General features: G+C 46.3%; 2 long non-coding RNA genes across 3 annotated transcripts in view; one reads left to right on the forward strand and one right to left on the reverse strand.

The window, feature by feature from the left end:
- The window catches only part of LOC134759673 (uncharacterized), a 234109-nt gene that overhangs the window by 57071 nt on the left and 153266 nt on the right, over positions 1-23772 (forward strand). The gene's annotated exons all lie outside the window — the stretch shown is intronic.
- LOC129057781 (uncharacterized) lies at positions 8367-12384 on the reverse strand. Of its 2 annotated transcripts, XR_008522562.2 has the most exons (4): positions 12283-12384; positions 11415-11689; positions 10521-11068; positions 8367-8962 (listed from the first exon to the last, which is right to left on the reverse strand). It is a non-coding gene; the product is annotated as an uncharacterized LOC129057781 (long non-coding RNA). The 2 variants fall into 2 exon arrangements; XR_008522561.2 differs by lacking the exon at positions 10521-11068.

The raw sequence follows: 23772 nt of genomic DNA on the forward strand, positions 1-23772 counted from the left end.
TGCATTAGTTTGCTGAGGATGCTTCCAGCACCATCCATGTCCCTGCAAAGAACATGATCTTGTTCCTCTTTATGGCTGCATAGTATTCCATGGAGTATATGTACCACATTTTCATTATCCAGTCTACCATTGATGGGCACTGGGTTGACTCCATGTCTTCGTTATTGTCTCACAGTATTTTAAAAACTATTTTCTTAATATAAAATAATCAGCTCTTCTTTTTAATTTTCTGTTTCAGGCTCATCTCACTGTTGTACTATGTAGGCTGGTTGGCGTATAGGTTGTCAGACATTCTCAGTTGAACTGAACACACATACTTGTGCTTTCTCTGATCTGTTCATTACTTCTTTGGTATGTATGGGGCAACTGTCAAGGGCAAGGTGTGTGTAGCATACAGGATGTTTTAGAGGACTCGAGCCCAAAGACTCACACCCAAGGAGGTGACATGCATGTGAACACCCAGGAGTTTGAAGCTAGTGAAGACACCTCGAGACAGGTCACTATTTCACCAGCCTTGCTTTATGAAGGTAGGGGCATTTGTCAGGGTCCTCATGGATGGGTGGTCTATTCTGGGGGAGGGGGTGGTGAGTAGAGGTGTGTCTTTCTAGATGACTGGGCAACCTGGGGCAGGGAGCCTGGGGCATGGTGGGGGTAATGGCTGGACCAGTCTGGCTGAGTGGAGGGAGGAGAGGAGTTACCCAGTGAGTTCAGCCCAAAAGCCAGGCCAGGCCCAAAGTAGGAAACACCTTGCATTCTGGACCAAAGTCTTGGAAATTTCTGGTTCTCACATTAAGCGGCACCATGATCTTGAGCAACTGAGCCAAACTCTCAGTCTCTTGCCATCCCATTCCATTAAATGGGGGTAATGTATTTGGAACTACATGTATTCATTGGCCAGGATAATTGAATTTATAGTAAAATGTTACCATTGTAATGTGCCTAATAAACAACTCCCCTCTGGTTTTCTGTACAGTGAGTTGCACCACTGCCCAGCTCCCAGGGACACCTGGCATGGTGAGTGGAGCTGGGACAGAGCTCAGGGCAGGTCAGCATCTTACCTGAAGCCACCGCCTGTGACTGTGGGAATGAAGTCCACATCTGCGCACTCTTCCTCTCGCTGCCACGCTGTGTCCGTTCAGCTTTATGACATGTGGGGCACCCTGTGGTCAGAAGAGCCCCCTGACCTACGAAGCCCAGTTTCTGCTCCTGATTGATGGGGCTGGTGACTCATCAGGATGTTGTGTTTTTTTTCTTTGTTTTTTTTTTTTTTTTTTGAGACGGAGTCTCGCTCTGTCGCCCAGGCTGGAGTGCAGTGGTGCAATCTTGGCTCACTGCAAGCCTCCCAGGTTAACGCCGTTCTCCTGCCTCAGCCTCCTGAGTAGCTGGGACTACAGGTATCTGCCACCACACCCGGCTAATTTTTTGTATTTTTAGTAGAGACGGGGTTTCACCGTATTAGCCAGGATGGTCTCGATCTCCTGACCTTGTGATCCGCTTGCCTCGGCCTCCCAAACTGCTGGGATTACAGGCGTGAGCCACCATGCCTGGCCATCAGGATGTTTTTATAGGGAGATGACTACAATTTGCTGCAGGCACCTACAGTTCTTTGGAAATTTTTAGGAATCTCTAATTAAAAAGTGGTATCCCAGGAAGTAGGTTAAATTCAAGCACTCGGCCCTATTGGTGAGTGGTTTAGTGGGGATTAACTTGAATGGGAGGCAGACTTTGGCATGAGTTCAAGCCTTGGCTCACTTTACCCGCTGATTGTGACCCCAGACAAGTCACCTGAGTCTTAGCCTCCTTGTCTTTAAAATGGGAGCAGCGGCCAGGCATGGTGCCTCATGCCTGTAATCCTAGCACTTTGGGAGGCTGAGGCAGGCAGATCACCTGAGGTCAGGAGTTCAAGTCCAGTCTGGCCAACATAGTGAAACCTTGTCTCTACCAAAAAATATAAAAATTAGCCAGGCATGGTGGTGCATGCCTGTAGTCCTAGCTACCTGGGAGGCTGAGATGGGAGAATTGCTTGAACCCAGAAGGTGGAGGTTGCAGTGAGCCGAGATGGCACCACTGCACTCCAGCCCGGGCAACAAAGTGAGATCCTGCCTCAAAAAAAAAGGAGGGCCAGTGACGCTTACGCCTGGGGAGGATGCAGGATTCCAACGTCTCACATATGGCAAGTGCTTTCCAGGGCCTCACCCCTCTCAGAGGCTCAAGAGAGCCCATTCCCTGCTTGCCCACCCTGTCTCTGTTGGCTGATATTCTCTATTGCTCAGTTTTTCAGATTTCAGTGTCTGCCTAATCTCTGGCTGTCCCCTTCTCAGCTCTCAGTAGCTGCCTGTCAGCCTCAGGGGTGGTGTCCTGGCTGAGTCAGCCTCTGACTCCACGTGGCCCTCTCCTTGAGGTCTGCGTGGCCTTCTCAGGACCCTCGACTTTGGGGACCCAAGGCCCCAGCGTGCACATTAACCCTTGTTAATGGGCCTTGTGGATGGGTCAGCTGTGAAAAGAGCCGTCTAGGACTTAGGGCTGGAGGCTGGCGGGGAAGCTTGGGATTTGCAGTGCCATCTCCAGCTGTCTTTCTAAAGCACACAGGGGCTGTCATGGGGCTCAGATCACCTCACGTTCCTTGTAAGTTGACTTAGATGCCTACGTGATTGGTTGCATCTGCCTTTAATCTCCCCATTCTCGGAGGTTCAGGTGCAGTGTGGGCCTGACAATGAGGATGCCTCACCCTGCAGTGGTTCTGGGAGAATGCTCCCCTGAGTGTGCTGCAGGGAGGTGATTTCTGGATTTCACAGGCAGCCTGTGATCTTCGTCTTCCAAAGGGGTACAGGTGATGGAAGAACAAGTAGTGATTGCTCCTACACGTCTCCAGCCTGAGTGCACAGAACCAGAGGCTCTTCCAAGCCAGAAGATTCTGCAGCAAGCACGTCCTCCAACTCCATCCACCTGGGAGATGCAGAGCCTGGGGCTCGGGAGCTTAAACGCCATCCTACGGGTGCTTTCGGCTGGTGGAAACAGAGGCAAACCCAGCTTCTCTCTATGCAACCCAGGGCATTTCTGGACACCACAGAGAGACTTGAAAATGTGGCTCTCCAGAGGAAGGGGGAGACCTTGCTTGACAAATGCCTGCTCTGCACTGGGAATGTCACCTGTAGTATCACGTAGGAGCCAAATTTTGCGGGAGAGCAGAGGACTGAAGACATTTACTCAAAGCCACATAATTGAATTCAAGACTGAGCCTGAAATATTTCTCAGTAGTAACATCAGCTACCACCTCATGCACCATCTCAGCTTACCCTCCCGGTGACCCTACAGGATAGATATTATTATTTCTACCTCACCAAGAAGGAAATGGAGGCTCAGAGGGGTTAAGAAACTTGCCCAAGTCTGCAGCAACAACACGCCTTAGTCAGGTACGGGGCAAGGTCCGCTCGACTCCTCAGTCCGTTCCCTCCTCACTGTTCTCTAAGTCTGTTCTCTCTGCACTGAGTAGGCACTCAAATGTATTTGATGTATTTTGTCCCCCTTGCCAGTGATTTATGTTTATGAAAGTAATTGGTCATAATGCATACATGATGTAATGTTTTATGTTGTGAAGCACTGTATGGTTTCTAGGACAGCTCTGTAGTTTTTCGCTTGATTCTCCCAACAAGGCTGTCCATATTTTTTGTAGATTTGGGATCTAGACCTAGAGAAACTCAGCTAACTTGCCCAAGGTCACGGGCCTGACCTTGACCTTGACCTTTGTCAGTGGTGGAGCTTGGTTCAACCTTTCTACCTTTTCAGCAGTTTGGTTATAGGAGCCAATACAATTCTTCTTCATTTGCTTACAGCGGTTCAAGTTGCATTTCTGTCATTTACAATGGAGGGTCCTGATGAACATCTGTGACGGATGCTGGACTTGTGGGTGGGGAAGGCCTGGGAAGTCTCGCCAGCCTCGGTCAGGTGGCTGTCCTGAAGGAGGCTTCCTCAGCTGTCCTCAGGCAGGTCTGTGGTCCCTATGCTGGCTGGCAGGTGTCAACAGGACAGGGCCTGGTCAGTGCGTCCATTTCTAGTCTCTTCTCAAGGACAGAGGTTTCCTGACCACAACAGAAGTGGAAACATTTCTAAAACAGAAATGTAGACAAACTGGTATTTTTATGTGGACTCAGTACTTTAAGGTAGAATAAAGAAATAGAGACTTTTTTTTTAAAAGTCTAATTTCTGACCTGACAATTCCCCTTTAAATACTTTATTACTTTTTAAAATTGCTTTCCGTGTCCCCAAGAAAAATTATCCCTATAGTGACAAATGGCTTGTTTGTCATGGGATCCAATTGTGCTTATAGTTAACTAATATAAGAGTTTGGGCTAATATAAAAAATGTTGAACAAAAGGTGCCTTTCTCTAAACCAATTATTCTTTCCTTTCCCATATTGCATTACCAGGGGTCACCATCATGGGACCTCGTATATTCCTTTTTCATTAGCCACATTTTATTTCTTTATCCTCTTTCCTGGGATTCCACATTGCAGGCCCCATTGCCTACAGAGAGTAGACAGGAGCTCAGGCAAGGCAGGCTGGGGAGCGCCCAGGAGCACTGAGGCCATTTTGAGTGAAGATTTTCTCTCTGGAGCAGTTCTTTGGGAAAAGAACTGCTTTCATCCGATTCTCAATTGATTCTCATCCTTCTTTAGATTGATTTAATCCTGAATCCGGTTCGCCCTCCTTCTCCCACAGGGGCCTGGAAATGGGCCGTGTGGCCTTCTGAGCCCAGAGTGTCAGCTCTCGCCTTTCCCTCACTCACCCCCTCACCTCCCTCCCTCTCCTTACTGCATTTTTAATACTTTGTTTTCTTTCCTTAAAAAAAATGAAGAAAAAAAATAAAAGAATCCTTTCTCCAACTGGTGTTAAGAAAGTATGCAGGAAATCAAAGCCACAGATCCAGAGATGCATTTCCGCTGCTCATCCACCTCTTTGGTCCATTTAAATATTTTAGCAAATAAATGTCAAGTCAATAAAGCTACCAGATCAGAGGATGCCCGTAAATTATTTGTAGAAAATAATTCAACTCTCTGGATATTCATTGTTATCTCCCCCACGAAACACACCCACACCGCAAGGAAACGTCCGGCAACACCCCACTGTCTCAAGGTGAGGAAGATAAATAGCAGCTGAACACAGGCCTGGCTGGTTCACGGAGGGAGAGACGTGATTGATGACGCTGGTTTGAGTAACCTGCGCTCCATCCTCACCCACGCTCCCACCGATGGGGAGAACTTGAGCATGGCCTGACCCACAGCCAAATCCTCATGCCCGAGCTGTGGGCTCCTCAAGGTTGCAAAGTCTCCGGTCACTTTTCATGCTTCCACCACCACGCCTGGTATTTGGCATATAGTAGAAACTCTAAATTTTGAGAACTCCTAATTTATGAATGGGCAGAACCTTCTCCCTTTCCCTCTCGGGTCTGCTGTGTAGCTGCTCACTGCGCTCGGTGCCGGGGAGGCTGATCTCAATGGATGGCATCTGTCTGGCCCCTTGGCCTCCGCGGAGGGTGCCCAGCGGGAGGAGATGGGGTGGGCATGTGCGCTCCCAGCTCCTTCCAGCCAGGCTGCCCCACCGAGCAGGAGGGCCATGGCCTTCTCCCTGGTCACGGCCTCTCCCCTTGCCCTGTAAGCCTGGACCGCTGCTGGCGGCCCCCGGGGCCTCATCGTCCTGCTCTGTTCCTTGCACTCTGTCCACGCCATTGTGAACAGTGTCTCTGATGCAGCCAATTCACCACCACGGTGGAAGGTGCCGTGCGTTTTCCGCTGAGATCCTGACCGGCATGATTAACAGCGTTCCAGGCGGCGGTGTTCTCGTCTGTTTGTTTTTGGGAGAGGCTTATTTTTACTCCTTTGAGAGGATAGATTTAGGAGGTTGGTGAGGAATAGTGTTCTTTCTCTGGGGCCAGATTTGCCAGATAATTTTTCCATTTCCCTCCGGGTCTTTGAGCCGCACTCTGGTCTGTGTTGAGGGCGCGCCGGGTACTGTAGCGGGTATGAAGTCAGGCAGGATTCCTGACTTGAAAGGGCTTCTTGCATGGGGCAGGGGCCTGCACACACGCTTCCACGGACCGTTCCGACCCACGTGGCCCCCGCGTGCTGCTGTCGCCTGGGCGGCCTGCTTTCCTCTCTACAGTGGGACTTTCCTGAAGGCGGAGCTGGGCGTTTCTCATCTGGGCCCTCCCAGGAAAGACTGAAGTCTGGCTCCTGAATCTGCACCCAGGAAAGGTTTGTTGAATGAATGCTCAGGATTGAGGAGATGCCAATACCAAATTTTGCTTCTTTTCAGAGCCAGGGTAGGTCCCATGGTTAAGCATTTAGATGCTTCTGCACCCAATGTGATCAGCACTGTTAGAACTGCAGGTTTTAATAGACTACGAATGGTCTGGCTGATTCAGATATGATAGTATGCAATTTTCTTCTTTGAAACAAGTTTTCTGGTATAAACTTTGTTACTGTATAGAAGTAACAAAGTAAGCCAGGTGCAGTGGTTCACGCCTGTAATCCCAGCACTTTGGGAGGCGAAGGCGGGCGGATCACCTGAGGTCAGGAGTTCGAGACCAGCCTGACCAATATGATGAAACCCTGTCTGTACTAAAAATACAAAAATTAGCCAGGTGTGGTGGCAGGTGCCTGTAATCCCAACTACTCGGGAGGCTGAGGCAGGAGAATCACTTGAACCTGGGAAGCGGAGGTTGCAGTGAGCCAAGATTGTGTCATTGCACTCCAGCCTGGGCAACAAGAGTGAAACTCTATTTAAAAAAAAAAAAAAAAAAAGAAGTAACAAAGTAAAATACTAGTTACTGGCTTTAAATATTCCATAGAAACTAAACCATTAACAATAGAAAGTTGTCAGAAACGTGAATTTCTTCCAAGTGTGTGTCATATTTGTCAAGCTCTGTGTTGAGATAGGAGAACCTTGCCTGTTATCTTACATTAAAAGGAAGGCAACTGTGTAAAATGCTCGTAAAAGTTCTCCTATTGCTTGTGATCATGGGTAATATGATTTATATTTTCCATTTTAGAGGCTTCAAATCTATACTTGATTATCACTGACAGTAATTCACCATGTTCAAAATCAGAAAGCCTGTCATTTTATATCTTTGAAGCCCCATCTCTTTAATTTGAGATTGCTGGGTGAGCCTCTCTGCTGAGATGATATACTTTAACATTTAATATCTTTTTCATTGGATGAAATGATGAGTATTTTTGAATCCCTTGCCCATTAATTAGTGGTGTTGCACTCCTGTTGAGAATAGAAAGGTGTGCATATACATTCTTTTTAGAAAACTCATTGCAACATTCTAAAAATTGGAGTTACTATAAACAGAATTTTCAAAAATAGAAGTGAGGGGTAAAGAAATTAGAGTGGGAAGAATGACATGATAACATCAATACCACCACCATCACCACCACCATCACCACCACCATCACCATCACCATCACCACCATTATCATAATCCTTGTCTTCATCATCATTATCACCATCACCATCACCACCATCATCATCATCACCACCACCACCATTATCTTTGCTGTAACCATGACCGCCGTCATCATAATCCTTGTCTTCATCATCACACCATCACCATCACCACCACCATCACCACCACCATCACCACCACCACCATTATCATAATCCTTGTCTTCATCATCATTATCACCATCACCATCACCACCACCATCATCATCACCACCACCACCATTATCTTTGCTGTAACCATGACCGCCGTCATCATAATCCTTGTCTTCATCATCACACCATCACCACCACCATCACCACCACCATCATTATCATCACCATCACCACCATTATCATAATCCTTGTCTTCATCATCACACCATCACCACCACCATCACCACCACCATCACCATCACCATCACCACCATTATCATAATCCTTGTCTTCATCATCATCACACCATCACCATCACCACCACCGTCATTGTCATCACCACCACCACCATTATCTTTGCTGTAACCATGACCGCCGTCATCATAATCCTTGTCTTCATCATCACACCGTCACCACCACCACCACCATCATTATCATCACCATCTTCTCCATCAGGACACTAATAACAATACTGACACTTATTGACCCCTTACTCTGTGGCAGACACTGTGATAAGCATGTTTCATGTAATCTTTCACCTTTGCTATAACGTTTGAGGTAGGTAGAGTCTTGCTGCCATTTAACAGATGGGGAATATGAAGTACAGGGAAGTTTAAATAAATTGGCCAAAGTCTCTAAGCCAGCAGCTGGTGGAGCTGAAATTTAAACCCAACACCCTGACTCTAGAGTGTGTTTTCTTAATAATTAAGCTAATTAAAGCATCTGGTATAGCTGTGCACACATTGGCGTTTCATTTGTATAATAACACCTTATCATTAAAAGGCGGGCTAGGCGTACATAACCCCTTTGCTACAGCTAGTGAAACAAAGTCCCAGATAAGGAAGAAACAGTTGTATGTGTCTTCTCTGCGCAAATTCCCTCCTTTGCACGATCCCTGTGCTTCCTTCTCTTCAGAGGTGTCCGTTCCCCTCAGATCTTTCACTCTCAGAGTTCTGAGCACTTGGCGGCCCAGTGGGAAAGGCATACAGGACTCATCTTCATCACTCTGCCTCCATGATGAAGAAGGATGCTCCCCATTTCCCAAACCGTCCTGCAACTCTGCCCTTGGGCAACTTTGTCCTACTCTGACACTGGGTGTGGCCACAGGACTTGCTTTGCTGATGGGACAGAGATAATCTTGATGTCCACCAAGGATAGAAAATGTGCTTGTGCATTTGTGCCTCTTCCTCTGGACTCCTGCCTGCTGAGGGAATTGAGAGGCAAGGGGAGGAGAGCCGAGTCCTCCATCCAGGCCCAGGATGGTAATCTCGGGTGCATGGGCAAATCCAGCCAACAGCAGTGCACCTGCCCCGCAGGCACTAGACCTGTGAACAAGAATAAATGATTGTTGTTTATTTTTATTTTTATGTTTTTCTATGGCTTTGGCATTTCTTTTTTTTTCTTCTGTTGCCTTTTAAAAAACTTTTAAGTTCAGAGGTACAAGTGCAGGTTTGTTCCACAGGTAAACTTGTGTCACGGGGGTTTGTTGTACAGACCATTTCATCACCCAGGTACTAAGCCTAGTAACCATCAGTTATTTTTCCCAATCATCTCCCTCCTCCCACCCTCTGACAGGCCCCAGTATGTATTGTTCCCCACCATGTGTCCATGTGTTCTCATCATTTAACTCCCACTTATAAGTGAGAAGATGCAGCACTTAGTTTTCTGTTCCTGAGTTAGTTTGCTAAGGATAATGGTCTCCAGTTCCATCCATGTCCCTGCAAAGGACATGATCTTATTCCTTTTTTATGGCTGCATAGTATTCCATCATGTATATGTACCACATTTTCTTTTCTTTTTTTTTTTTTGAGACAGAGTCTCGCTCCGTCACCCAGGCTGGAGTTTAGTGGCACAATCTTGGCTCACTGCAAGCTCCACCTTCTGGGTTCACACCATTCTCCTGCCTCAGCCTCCCGAGTAGCTGGGACTACAGGCACCCACCACCACACCCAGCTAATTTTTTGTATATTTAGTAGAGACAGGGTTTCACTGTGTTAGCCAGGATGGTCTCGATCTCCTGACCTCATGATCCACCTGCCTCAGCCTCCCAAAGTGCTGGGATTACAGATGTGAGCCACTGTGCCCAGACATATGTACCACATTTTCTTTATCTAATCCACCATTCATGGGCGCCTAGGGTGATTCTGTGTCTCTGCTATTGTGAATAGTGCTGCGATGAACATATACATGCATGTGTCTTTATAACAGAATGATTTATATTCCTTTGTGTATGTACCCAGTAATTGGATTGTTGGGTTGAATGTTATTTCTGTCTTTAGATCTTTGAGGAATCATCACACTGTCTTCCACAATGGCTGAACTAATTTACACTTCCACCAACAGTGTATAAGTGTTCTCTTTTCTCCACAATAGTTGTTATTTTAAACCACTAAGTTTGGGGTGGCTTGTTATGCAGCACTATCACAGAAATTGGTAGCTAATACAGCATCTAGATAATTTCCAAGTTATGATGGTTCAACTTAATGATTTTTTGACTTATAATGAATTTGTTGGGGTATTAAATTCATTTTTGACTTATGATATTTTTGATTTACAATGGATTTATTGGGACGTAACCCCATCTTAAGTTGAGGAGCCTCTGTATAACTGGAATCAAAGCCTTACAACAAAGGAACAGAGTAGGACACAGATGAGCTGTCAGGCACGGGGATCTGGTAGGGGCAGAGGATGTGCACACAGGAGGCCCTCCCGAGCCTCTGGCTGCCTCCTGAGGTCCAGGTGGCCCTGGGCCCTGGGCTGCCCTCCCCACCCTGGAAAAGGCTATCTTTTTCTTTCTCCCCATTGCACTCACTCTTCAATCTGATGCCCTACTTTTATTTTCTGTCCAGGAAATTGTTAAACTTTAGAGAAAGACATAAATACCTGTGCATAGAGGTTGTGAAAACAGATAGTGTGTGGGGTAAAGTGGCTGCCCACAGACTGGCTCTGTCTCCATTATTCCTTGAACAGGGGCTGACGTGAGCTGGAATTAGCAACTCCTTGAGACGAGGTAGCCGCTTGTGTCTAGCTGAACACTCACCGAGAGCGATGCCACCCAGTAACCCTCCACACAGGGTGCAGAAATGCAGGCCAAAGAGCCCGGGGATTCAGGTGTTTGTGCAGCCCTTGGAGCTGGCGGAGTTGGGTTCTGTGTTCAGCCTTAACTTTGTTTTATGGTGGCACCTGGGACAAGTGACCCGTCCTCTCGGCACAGACACCTGACCACCTGTGTTCTGCCATTCTTCCTGTCCCCTGCTGCATTTTTCCCAGTGTTTGCCGACATGCATCTGATGCTGCTGGCATCCTGCTGCTCCTCTGCCTCTGGCAGCTGGGCATCCGCTTGTGGGGACAGAGGCCTGGACTACCCTCTGCTACCCCCACGCTGAGATGATGCCTGGAGTGCTCGCTGTGGAGTGAGCATGGCGCCCTACCTAGGAACAGCAGAGATTGGGGTCACTGTTCCTGAGGTTCCAGTGGGGAGAACCCCCCAACCTGTTATCTGGCTAAGTGGCCTCAGCAGCGGCCGTGCTGCCTCCTGGTTCTCTTCTGTGGAGGAGCAGAGCTACGTCAGTGGTGCCTACTCTTCTCAACCCGAGAAACACCTTTTATTATTATTGTTTTTAATCCTTCTCTCTCTCTCTCTTCCTCTAATTTCAGGAGCAGAAGAAATTTATTAACTAGATGATAGTGTTTATTAGGAAATAATTTGTTCTCTTTTCATCAACCAAATTTACACTCCTCATCAGAGCTCATGAGCAGCAGGGTCTGTGGCGTTACCTTCCCACAGCGACAGTTTCCCCACTTGGGAAGAGCAGGTGGTTCCATGATCTCCAGCAGCGCTGGGGAAGGTGTGTCCTCTTGCCGTGGGCTGGAGGCTGTGGTGTTGCTGCTGCCTTCGTTGCTGAGGGACCTGAGGACCAGGCTGAGTGAGACTCACTCCCATTTCCTTCAGCTCATGCATACTGTTTTTTCATGAATGCAAATTTTAGGTGTTCCTTCCCATTTTCTACATACTCCAATCTGTGGGCCCAGGACAAATGGAAATACAGGACCTTTTGGAAAAAAAATTATTAAGAATTTCAAAATGCGACAGCAGATCCGTAAACCAAGTATGGAGCCTTCTGAACACAGAGGCCCTGTTCTGGGCCTGTTCCGTTCCTGTTTCTCTCAGTGTTTCTAGAGAGGCATAAATGATCAAGTGGGTGTTCTAGGTAATACTGGATAGATAATGTTTCCAAAGTGCATGACAAATCAGGGTGCCAAATATTACATAGGAAAATAGGAATTGCTTAATGAAAATTTTCCTAGTTCATTTTCTGAAGGTGATTTTTTTCTCTTTCTACAATCAGGTGATGTAAGTATTTACCCTGCATACTGGTATTGGTACTAGTAACAGCGGCGTTAGTGAAATCATTAATTTCATTGCAAATATATTTTTGTTTACATAAATATCAATGCCATTAGCATGTGTAACTATTACAAACTTATGTTCTTCCTTCCTACCTCTTTCTTCCTCCCTCTCTCCTTCCTACTTTTCTTCTTCCCTCTATCCCTCCTTCCTACTTTTCTTCTTCCTCATGGGGTGAGAGCTGAGAAGAGAGCGATCAGTGCAAGAGATAGAGGAGATAGGGCTCATCACCTGTACCCCACTCCCCAGATGTTCATGCTGCTCGCTCCCCCCACGAACTGGGCTCCTCCTCCAGATGTTCACACTGCCTGGATCTTCCCTCATCTAGACTTCTCCTCCCAGGTGTTATGAGGACTAAATTATATAAAGCAGGTGACGTACTTTGTCAATTGTTTGCTTCATAATGCATGCCCAGCTAATGGAGGTCATTTTTGTTGTTAAGAAAATGGCAAAGAAACCAAGACACTGTTGATTGTGGCAGGTTTGCCAGGCAGTCCTTTGGGGTTTCTTTCCAGTTCCATCTGTGGAAGGTTGCATGGCAGGCTGGAGGGGGCAGTGTGCATATTGACGTGGTGCCCGGATCATAGTGCAATCTTGACTTTGCAAGGGAGTCTGATGGTCAGGACAAGGACAGACATGCAGGTGGGAACCATGATTCTCACTTGCTCCCAGCTTGCGAGGTTGCGTCCTATGAATCCCGTGGTCCCGGCAATGTTCCCCAGGAACTCTTTGCCTTTGTTACCCACTTGTACCCTGGTTCTGCTCATTCTACTTTCTTGGCATAAATTCATTGCACCTGAGACTCTATCAATTACAGAATCAATTTCACTGGGTAATGGAGAAGAAACAGCAGGATAATTCTCACCGAAATAACCTTTATGTGAATACTTAAAGTTTTACTAAAAAAATAGAGCTATTCTGAAATCCTCCCACAGTATCAAACACCTACCTAAGGCTATCCTCACGATTTTATTCTCCTGAACATGGTCACTCTGTTGGTACTTGCTGTATACAGGGCCTATTAGAGAATGCTGTTGGCATGGGCTGCTAATTTTTTAGGTGTTGCATCCTGGAAGACATGAATTGTTTTGATAATCTCAGGTGTGCAGTTTATTTGCAGCGCTGAGCACCTGCATTTGTCAAAACTCTTTTGACAGTTTATGTGATCCCTTTCACCTAAGCTTAAGAAAAATCCAGGAAGCCTGAGGAGGACTTGGGCTCCGGGGACAGCTGGTGGCAAATGCTCTCCTCGAATCCCTCCCCCTTCCCATCTGGTGGGTCTGCTCACCTCTTCTTGGCTTTATTCTTGAAAAAGCTTCTCCAAGTGGCAGTAAGATGGCTACTGGCTGCCATGTGTCACTCATGCCTAGAGAGATCTCAGAGAAAAGAGATAGACTTTCACTTTCAGATCTGCCCAAATTCCTAAGGAGATGCTCACTAATTGGCCTACTTTGAGTCCATGCTTGCCATAAAAACACGTGGCCTAGGTGGGAGGTGGTGGGAGTGGGGGTGAGGGCCAAGGGTGGCCAAACCCAGACAACATGGATGGGTAGAACTGTTCTAGGCTGGAGGAGAGGGCTTTCTCCGGAGGAAAGAATACTGAGCAGACAACACTTATGTCAACCACGCTAGTTATTCCAAAAGGGATCATCTTTTTAAAATAAAAAATTTAGAAAGACAGAAGGATTCCAAGGAGTGGGCCCCAGAGTCTCAAGTTTTGGGTACCGTATAGCATTGAGGTATTTTGCAAGCAGAAGGAACGGTTTCCTGTTTGATCTGGAGGAGATTTTCACACTATTGAATCCTCAGAAGGTTTAGTGATATATATCAACCAATCAGGGATAGTCACTAAGTCACTGGCACTGCGTATGAGATGCATGGTCAATCAGAGTCAGAAGATGTGGTCTCATTACTAGGAGTTGTGCAAATACCAATAATGCCAGCAAAACAACTGTGAAACATAGAGTCCAGGAAAATAATGGTTTGCCAGAATTTGTAATATCTACTGTTGGTTGCTGGGAGAGTTGAGAAACTAGGGAGAGGTGGGAAGGCTGGGACAGAGGGGCGGGCCCTGAGAGATGTGAACCCAGTGCTGGAGGAAGGGCAGAGTGAGGAGAAGAGCTGATCAGTCCTGATCAGCCACAAGGCCTCTTCAGGGCCTGCCTTTCGATTCTTTCCCTGCCTGGGCTGTGGCTTGCTTTCGCTCTGGCTGTGAGCCATCCATTGTATAGGAGTTTGTGGGTTCCACTTAAGGGAGAACTTGTAATGTTTTTGGCTTTGTCATTTGTTGTGCTTCTGCAGAACTGTGTTTGGAGTTCCCTCTTGCTTTGCTCTGAGTTGGGTGATGTAATGACCACATCCTGGCCATCAAAGCTGCTCTCTGAGTACCGTTTGCAAGAGAGAGCTTATCAAGACATGGCCTTCTTGTCTAGTGGATTGGGCCGTCTTAGTCCCTCTTCTGTTGCTTGTAGCAAACTTCCAAGCAAACTACTTGAAACTGAGTAGTGTGTGAAGAAAATGAATTTCTTTCTTAAGGTTACAGAGGCTGAGAATTCCCAGGTTGAGGGGCCGCACCAGGTGAGAGCCTTCTTGCTGTGGAGACTCTCCGAGGAGTCCTGAGGCAGCCCAGGGTGTCCCTGGCAGGGAGGTTGGGCATGCTCACCTGCCCAGGCCTCTCTTCTTTTTATAAAGCCACCTGTCCTACTCCCATAACAACCTGCTAATCCATTTATCCATCAGCCCACGAGTGGTGAATCCACTTAGGAGGGCAGGGCCCTCATGACCCAGTCACCTCTTAAATTCCCCACCCCTTGATACTGTCCTATTGGGGATTAAATTTCAACTTGAGTTTTGGAGAGGACAAATATTCACACTATAGCATAGACCACGATGTCATAGTTGTTTATGCTTGGGGAAAATGAGGCTTTTTGTTTCAACACCTTGAGATGAAAGAGTGTGAGTTTTTAATCTTTATTTTCTCATGTCATCTAGGCAGGATTTTTGGCTAATTCATTTTAGCATTGAAACGTCGATTATGCAGCTTAGACCTGTGTGTATGTAAAGAAAGACAACTAGTATTAGCGGAGTGTATATTGTTACAGACATTGGTTATTAATGGCTACAGTAGGATTTTTACAAGTTGACAGATTGCTAAAAATGTTAAAAGGTTTCTGGAAAGCATTCTGTCAGAGTTTTGAGGAAACTCAGTGAGGATCACCTCTCGATAGTCTTCCTGGAGGAGGGAAGTGTTGGTGCAGGGGCAGAGGAAAATGCCAGTCTTCTGTTTCCTGGTAACAGAAGGCAGTCCGGTGTCAGGACACCTGGGTCCTAGATTCAGTTCTGATGCCAACTGTGACTTGGGCAAGTTTATAGAACTATCTGGCCTCAAAATTCTTCATCTCAAAATAGTGTACTGGATTCTTTTTTCCCCTAAATTCATATGGTTTTGTGATTGTGCCTCATTGAAGTAGTTCAATTCTCTGCCACTTAATACCTAAATGTGAAGGTGGCCTGTTTTCTCCAGGGGTCAGGTGTGGGTCCCTGCTGGAAGGTGGAGGAGAGGAGCCTCTGAAGGCATCAGAAGGTCTCAGCACTGAGGCCACACATCACTAGGATTCTTCTCATTCAGAGAGGAAGAGCCTCCTTCCCCATGGAGCCGGAGATCCGAAGCTAAGCTTCGGTGTTGGCTCTGCTGTTACCCAGCCATGCACCCTGAGCACACCCTTCGCCTTCTGGGGCCCAGTGTCTTCCACAGTACAGTGAGGGCTGGGCCGCGTGACCTTGAAGGTGGCCTCTGACTTCAGCAGAGTTTGTGCTTACTTGCTTTCCTCTGTCCTCAAGAACCACATTCAGAAGCTGCAATCCTTCTTCGTTATCGTATTTTGAGATAGCTTCTCATTGTCCAAAGGAGGTGCAAAATGCATCCAAATTTCTTTTAAAAATAAAAGTGAATTAACATTTGATTTTATTTGGATGTACAGATACTGACAGAGAAATATGTTTAGATGTATTTTGAGGTGAAAAAAGCAGGTAAGACTTTGTGTACCTGATGCCATATATTTTTTTTTTTCGAGACAGAGTTTTGCTCTTGTTGCCCAGGCTGGAATGCAATGGCGCGATTTCGGCTCACTGCAACCTCTGCCTCCTGGGTTCAAGCGATTCTCCTGCCTCAGCCTCCCGTGTAGCTGGGATTACAGGCACTCGCCACCACGCCCAGCTAATTATTTGTATTTTTAGTAGAGATGGGGATTCACTATGTTGGCCAGGCTGGTCTTGAACTCCTGACCTCAGGCGATCCACACACCTCAGCCTCCCAAAGTGCTGAGATTACAGGCGTGAGCCACTGTGCCCGGCCCCTGATGTCATTTTTGTAAAAAGAACAAACTTCTCTGAACATATTTTCAGGGGAAAAGTCTGGAAGGATAGACACCAGAACTTTCCCAGTGGCAGTAAGATTTGGGGTTGCTTAATTTACTTTACTTTTGTTTTGTTTTGTTACCTTTTCTATAATGACCATATTTTACTTAGAAAAGAATCCGGGGTGTGAAATTTTATTTTGTTGGTTTTATGACTTTCTCCTTCAGAGCATATTGGGACATGAGGAGAAACATGGGATCTATCCATAGGAGCAGGAGAGTAACCAGCACCAGGGACCAGTCCTGGCCCCCCTAGGACTGGTTTCCACGTTCTTGGGAAGTTCAATTTCTTCAGAACTTTCATGAGCGGGACTCGCCTCTCCCTGCCAGTCTTACCTCGGCTCCTCCACACTGACACGTCCCCCGTCCCCCTGAGAACCCACCTGCTCCTCATGGCCCACACCTGCAGAGCACTTCCCCCTCCCCTGGAGCCTCCTGCCCTGTCCCTCTGCCTCCCAAGTAGCAAACATCTCATTTTCTGCTTCAGACTTTCTTCCCACAGAAGTCACCTTCCCCACGACATTCCGATCAAACAAGGCGGATGAGTGAGGTGTTTGCCACACTTCCTCAAGCCCGTTGATTGTGTTGATGTTCTTCTCCCACCTGTCCTGTGTTTCTCCCCAGCTCATGAGTGGTGGGAGGTAGGGGCAGTCCCTCAGCCAGTCACATCCCTGGTGCTGGCACAAACCTGGCACATAGAGGAAGCTGGATGCATGTTCACAGGACACATGTTGACCACTGTCAGGGACAGCCCTCGAGGCAGTTTCTATTGTCTTCGATGCGTGGCCTACCGCTTTTTAACTCTGCATTAAAATTTTAAATATACTCAGAAAAAGAGGAACAGCATAATAAACTCATGTATCCATTGCCCACCTTCAATCATTCTCAATATTTCATCAATCTTATTCTATCTACCTACCACTTCTTTTCCTTTTGTAGGAATATTTTCCAGCCAATCCCAGATATACCATTTTACCTGTAATATTCCAATTTATCTTTAGAAGTTAATTTTTTAAACATAACATCATGGCACCTAACAAAACTAACAGTGTATTAATATCATCGATGTATGGTTCAACTCTCCCTGGCTGTCCCTTGGAGACAATTGGATATAATTTTGTACTTATGAAGACACACAAGCCTGAGGGAGGGAAGGCACACAGGTGAGGAGAAAGGCTTCAGGTCAGGAGCTTTGGAACATGGGCCTCACTTGACCGTTTAGGCACTGGGAGCCTTTGGTGAGACTGTTGGATTCCAGATCCCAGGTGCTTGATTCATTATTGTAAGAGAATGTATTAGCGTTCTCTAAAGGTACAGAACTAATAGGATAGATGAATAAATTAAGGGGAGTTTATTAGGAGAATTGACTCACACGATCACAAGGTGAAGTCCCACAGTAGACCATCTGCAAGCTGAAGAGCAAGGAAGCCAGTCCAAGTCCCAAAACCTCAACAGTAGGGAAGCCGACAGTGCAGCCTTCAGTATATGGCTGAAGGCCCAAAACCCCCTGGCAAATCACTGGTGTAAGTTCAAGAGTCTCAAAGCTGAGGAACTTGGAGTCTGATGTTCGAGGGCAGGAAGCATCCATCATGAGAGAAAGGAGGCCAGAAGACTCAGCCGGTCTAGTCCTTCCACGTTCTTCTGCCTGCTTTATCCTAGCCATGCTGGCAGCAGATTGGATGGTGCCTACCCAGACTGAGGGTGGGTCTGCCTCTCCCAGTCCACTGACTCAAATGTTAATCTCCTTTGGCAACAGTCTCACAGACACACCCAGGAATAATACTTGGCATCCTTCAGTTCAATCAAATTGACACTCAGTATTAACCATCACAGAGAATAGCATTGTGCTTGCTTGAAAATTGAGGAAAGAAGCATGTTATTACTATTACTATTACTATTACTATTACTATTATTTTTGTGTACATAGTAGGTGTATATGTTTATGGGGTACATGAGATGTTTTGGTACAGGTGTGCAATGTGAAATAAGCACATGGCAATTAGGTTGATGATTCCCTGATGTGCAAGGGTCACACCCCAGAGCCGAGGCCCCAAGGTGGATTTTCAGGGGGCTATCAGTTTCCTAGAAGTCCAGGTGCACTTGCTGAGGACAGGGCAGGCTCTCCTGAGCTTCCTGATGTCTGCAGATAGAGCAGGATTTGAATAAGAGACCTCGGCCATCCCGCAGGGACAGTCTGTCTCGGAGATCTTGGGGATCTCCGAGAAGGCCCATGGCCTTGCTTTGTAATGCATCCCAGCATCTGCCAGCCCCACTACAGCACTGCTATGGCGACGGGGAGTGCAGGGAACAGTGAGGCTCACAAAGCCATGGAGGCACCGGAGTGGCCTCGGGGAAGCTTTCCTTTCCCACACGTCGCTGCATGTATCATTTAGGGGATGTTCACGTATTTCCCTTCTTAAAAAATGTAGTTTTGGCTCCCTGCATGGGAGCCAGTGCCCACCTGGTGCACAGCAGGTGCACAAACCCTTTACCCACCCACGTCCCTCCCACCCCATCCCGTGCTCCATGGTGAGCTCAGGGCAGGGGTCCCTCTCCCTCCGAGCCCTGGCTGTGAGCCCATAGCCCCTGCTTGGAGGAGCGCGGGGTTCATTGCCCCCACCAGGCACTGGGCAGGATGCTGGCCACTCATCCTGGGAGCTGACGGCTGTCATCCTAAAAGCCGCAGGATGAGGAGCTGGGTCTGACCCAAGGCAGGCTCCCAGCGTGGCCCTTATGCACATATGCACATATGCACATACATAAACATTACACACCATATATATCCACACACCACACAACACATGCATACACACAACACGCAACACATACAGTATGCACACCACACAACACAAACACTATACACACACTACACTCACACCACACACCACACACATACACACATTACACACCACACATCACATAACAGACACATACATACAAACCACACACCACACATCACACATCACACACATGCATACACATACATTGCATGCATACATACACTACACATACAATAAACACACCACACACCACAAACACTACACACACACACCACACACCACATATATAAACCCATATCACACATATCCATACACCACACATCAAACATCACACATCACACATCAAACATCACACATATACACCACATACGTATGTACACACCACACATACAGTACACAAAACACAAACACTATACACACAGCACACACACAATACACATCACACACCACACACACACATGCACACCACACATACAATACACACACTACACAACACAAACACTATACACACACCACACACAACATACATAAACACACATCACATGTATCCACACACCACACCTCACACATCACACATATACACCACACACATACATACACACCACACATACAGCACACACACCATACAACACAAACACTATACACACACAGCACACATTACACACATACACACCTTACACATCACACACCACATATATCACACACATACACACACCACAAACATAGACACCACCCATCACAATGACATACCACACACATATATGCACAGCACACAGCACACACATACACACACCACACACAGACATACACACCACACATAGAATACACATACCACACCAATAAACACTATATACACACCAACTACCACATACATAAACACACACCACGCATACATACATACATAGACACTACACAACACATGCATCCACATACCACACACCACACATCATACACATCACACATCAAACCTCTACATACATGCATTACACATACAATGCACACACCACATACATACTTATGCACGGCACATACAATGTACATACCATGCAAAAATACTATACACACACCATACAGGTACATACATACCAGACACATCACACACAACACACATCACACACCACACATACATACACACTACACATACAATACATATGCCACACAACACACACTATGCAGAGCACACATCACACATATACAAACATCACACAGTACACACATACACACATCACACATACAATACACATACCACAGTGCAAACACTATATACATGCCACACACATACATATACACTATACACCACATACATCCACACACCACACATCACACACATCACACACCTACATACACACATCACACATACAATGCACATACCATGCAAAATAAATACTATACACACACCACACACCACATACACACACCATACACCATACACACACACCACACACTACACATATTACACACCACATAAATACATACATGCTACACATACAATACATATGCCACACAATACACTCTATACACACTGCACACATCACACACATGCACACATACAAACATCACACACTACACACATACATACACATATCACACACATTACACACAACACACAACACAATCACTATACACATACAACACACTACACACATCACATATACAAACCACACACCACACACTATACACACACACACCACACACATTAAACATACACCACATACCTCACAGCACACAGGACATACACATTACAAACCACACACACACCACACACATACCACACACATATACACACACCACATGTAGAAAACACACATACACCACACACACAGGATTGGTTGGTCTGATTTTGCTACTAAAAATCGGAATTATTAAAAACTGCTTCAAAAACAAGTGCAGTTGAATCCTTTTGGGAGGTCAGTGTGAACCTGGAAGAACTCTAATCACATGTAATTCAGTCATGGTCCATCAGGGCCTAATTTAGTGCATTGTTAAGAAAGACTGTAGTTAGCATTGCAATTATTTCTGTAGAAATAAGTGCAGCAATGCTGAAGGAGATGGAAAGTTTTGCTTTCTTTATGGGGCACTCTCCTCCTTTTAATTAACATATTTATTTATTCAACAATATTTACTGAAGACCTACTGTGTGGTACTATTTCTTGAGTTCCTTCTATGTGATGCTGCTTGTTGAGTACCTACTATGTGGTTCTGCTTATTGAGTGCCAATTATATGGTGCTGTTTGTTGAGCACCTGCTATGGGTGCTGTGTGTTGAGTGCCTACCATGAGTGCTATTTGTTGAGTACCTACTATGTGGTGGTGTTCTAAGTAAGTACTAGGACACACTGGTGGAAAACACATCAAAAATCCCTGCCCTTTTGGAATTTACATCCCAGTTTATAATCCAGTTCTTCATCCTGCTTGGCAAACCCTTACTTTCTGGATATTTCTGGATTTCAGAAAAGGCTGTGACCCTCACACTGGAAAGGTCACGTGTGCCAGGCAGTCTGGGATGCTGTTGATCACGATTATGATTCCTTGGGGCTTCTGAGCTGGCATGTGGGGTGGTGCAGAGGACCTGCCCTTTCACACCTTCCTAGAAATGGTTGCTGTCTGTCACACAGAAGCTTTCGATGTGTTGTTTTCTGAGGGACCCTTGTAACCCAGTGGTGCAGATCTCATTATCTCCACTCTACAAACAGAAGACCTCCAAGAAGCTTAAATGCAACTCATTCAAGGTCACTGCTGCTAAGTGAATGATCTGGGCCCAAGCTAACTCCAAGTTCTGTGCTTTTTGTGAGTACTGACTGCCTCAAGACCTGCCTGAAATTTCAGTCTCTGTCTTCCATTTAAAAACCAAACAGCAGTGACCAAAGGCTCCCTATCGGGTTCTCTTTGAACCAGCACCTGTGGAGGCTCAGCATCAGCTATATCAGCTAGACACGATTCACAGCAGGCAACGCAGGCCAAGGTATAGCCACACATGCTGCATCAGAACAGGTGGCGAGAGACTTGGAAGCATACATGTGCACACATGCTCAACATACACACATGCACAAACACTATGCAGATACATACCACACACACACCACACACACATCATATATCTACACACATGCACACACCCCATGCACATACACACTACACACACACCCCACACACCCCCACACTACACACATACACACCAGACACATGTGCACACATTTCCACACATATGCACACACACCACACACACCACACACCACACACATACACACCACACATACATACACACACATGCACACACACAGTGCACATACATACCACACATACACACCACACACATGCACACCACACCTACATACACACCACATATCCACACACATACACATATACCATACACATACACACCACACATACACACATGCATGCACACCACACACACACACCATACACATACCACACATACACACACATGCATACAAGCAGCACACATACATACCACACATACACACCACACACATGCACACCATACCTACATACACCACACATGTACACACACACCACATATCCACACACATGCACACACACCACACCATACAATACACACTGCACATACACACATGCACACACAACACACATACATACCACACACATGCACACCACACCTACATACACACATGTACACATGTATGCACATACCACATGCCCACACACACACCACACATACTGTACACATACACACCACACACATACATACTGTACACATACACACCACACACATACATACACACACACATGCACACACACCACACACATACATGCACACCACACCTACATGCACACACCATACACATGTACACACACCACACACATACACACATGCACACACAGCACATACACACCCACATATGCATACACACATGCACACACACCACACACATGCAGACCACAGACCACACACACATGCACACATACCACATAGCCATACATGCACAAACACTACACATATACACACCAGACAAATGTACACACACATTTCCACACATATGGACACACCACACATATACACACACGGACACACACCACACACCCACACACACCACATATCCAGACACACATGTGATGCACATATACACCACATACATTCACATGACATATACATACACACAAGCACACATACACACAACACATACATACACACAAGCACACACACTGCACACATATGCACCACACACATACACCACATATCCAGATAATGCATACACACCACACACATACACACCACACACATGCACAATACACATGTACACACACCACATACCCACACACATGCATACACACATACACACTACACATACTACACATACACACATACACATCACATATCCACTCACACACCTACACCACACGCACACACCACACACCCACACACCACATATCCATACACACACACCATGCACATATGCACCACACATGCACACCACACATACATTCATACATGCACAAACACCACACACATGCACACACCAGATATACACATACATGCACAGCACACATACA

The sequence above is a fragment of the Pongo abelii genome, chromosome 12, assembly GCF_028885655.2.
Source record: "Pongo abelii isolate AG06213 chromosome 12, NHGRI_mPonAbe1-v2.0_pri, whole genome shotgun sequence".
Taxonomy (NCBI): domain Eukaryota; kingdom Metazoa; phylum Chordata; class Mammalia; order Primates; family Hominidae; genus Pongo; species Pongo abelii.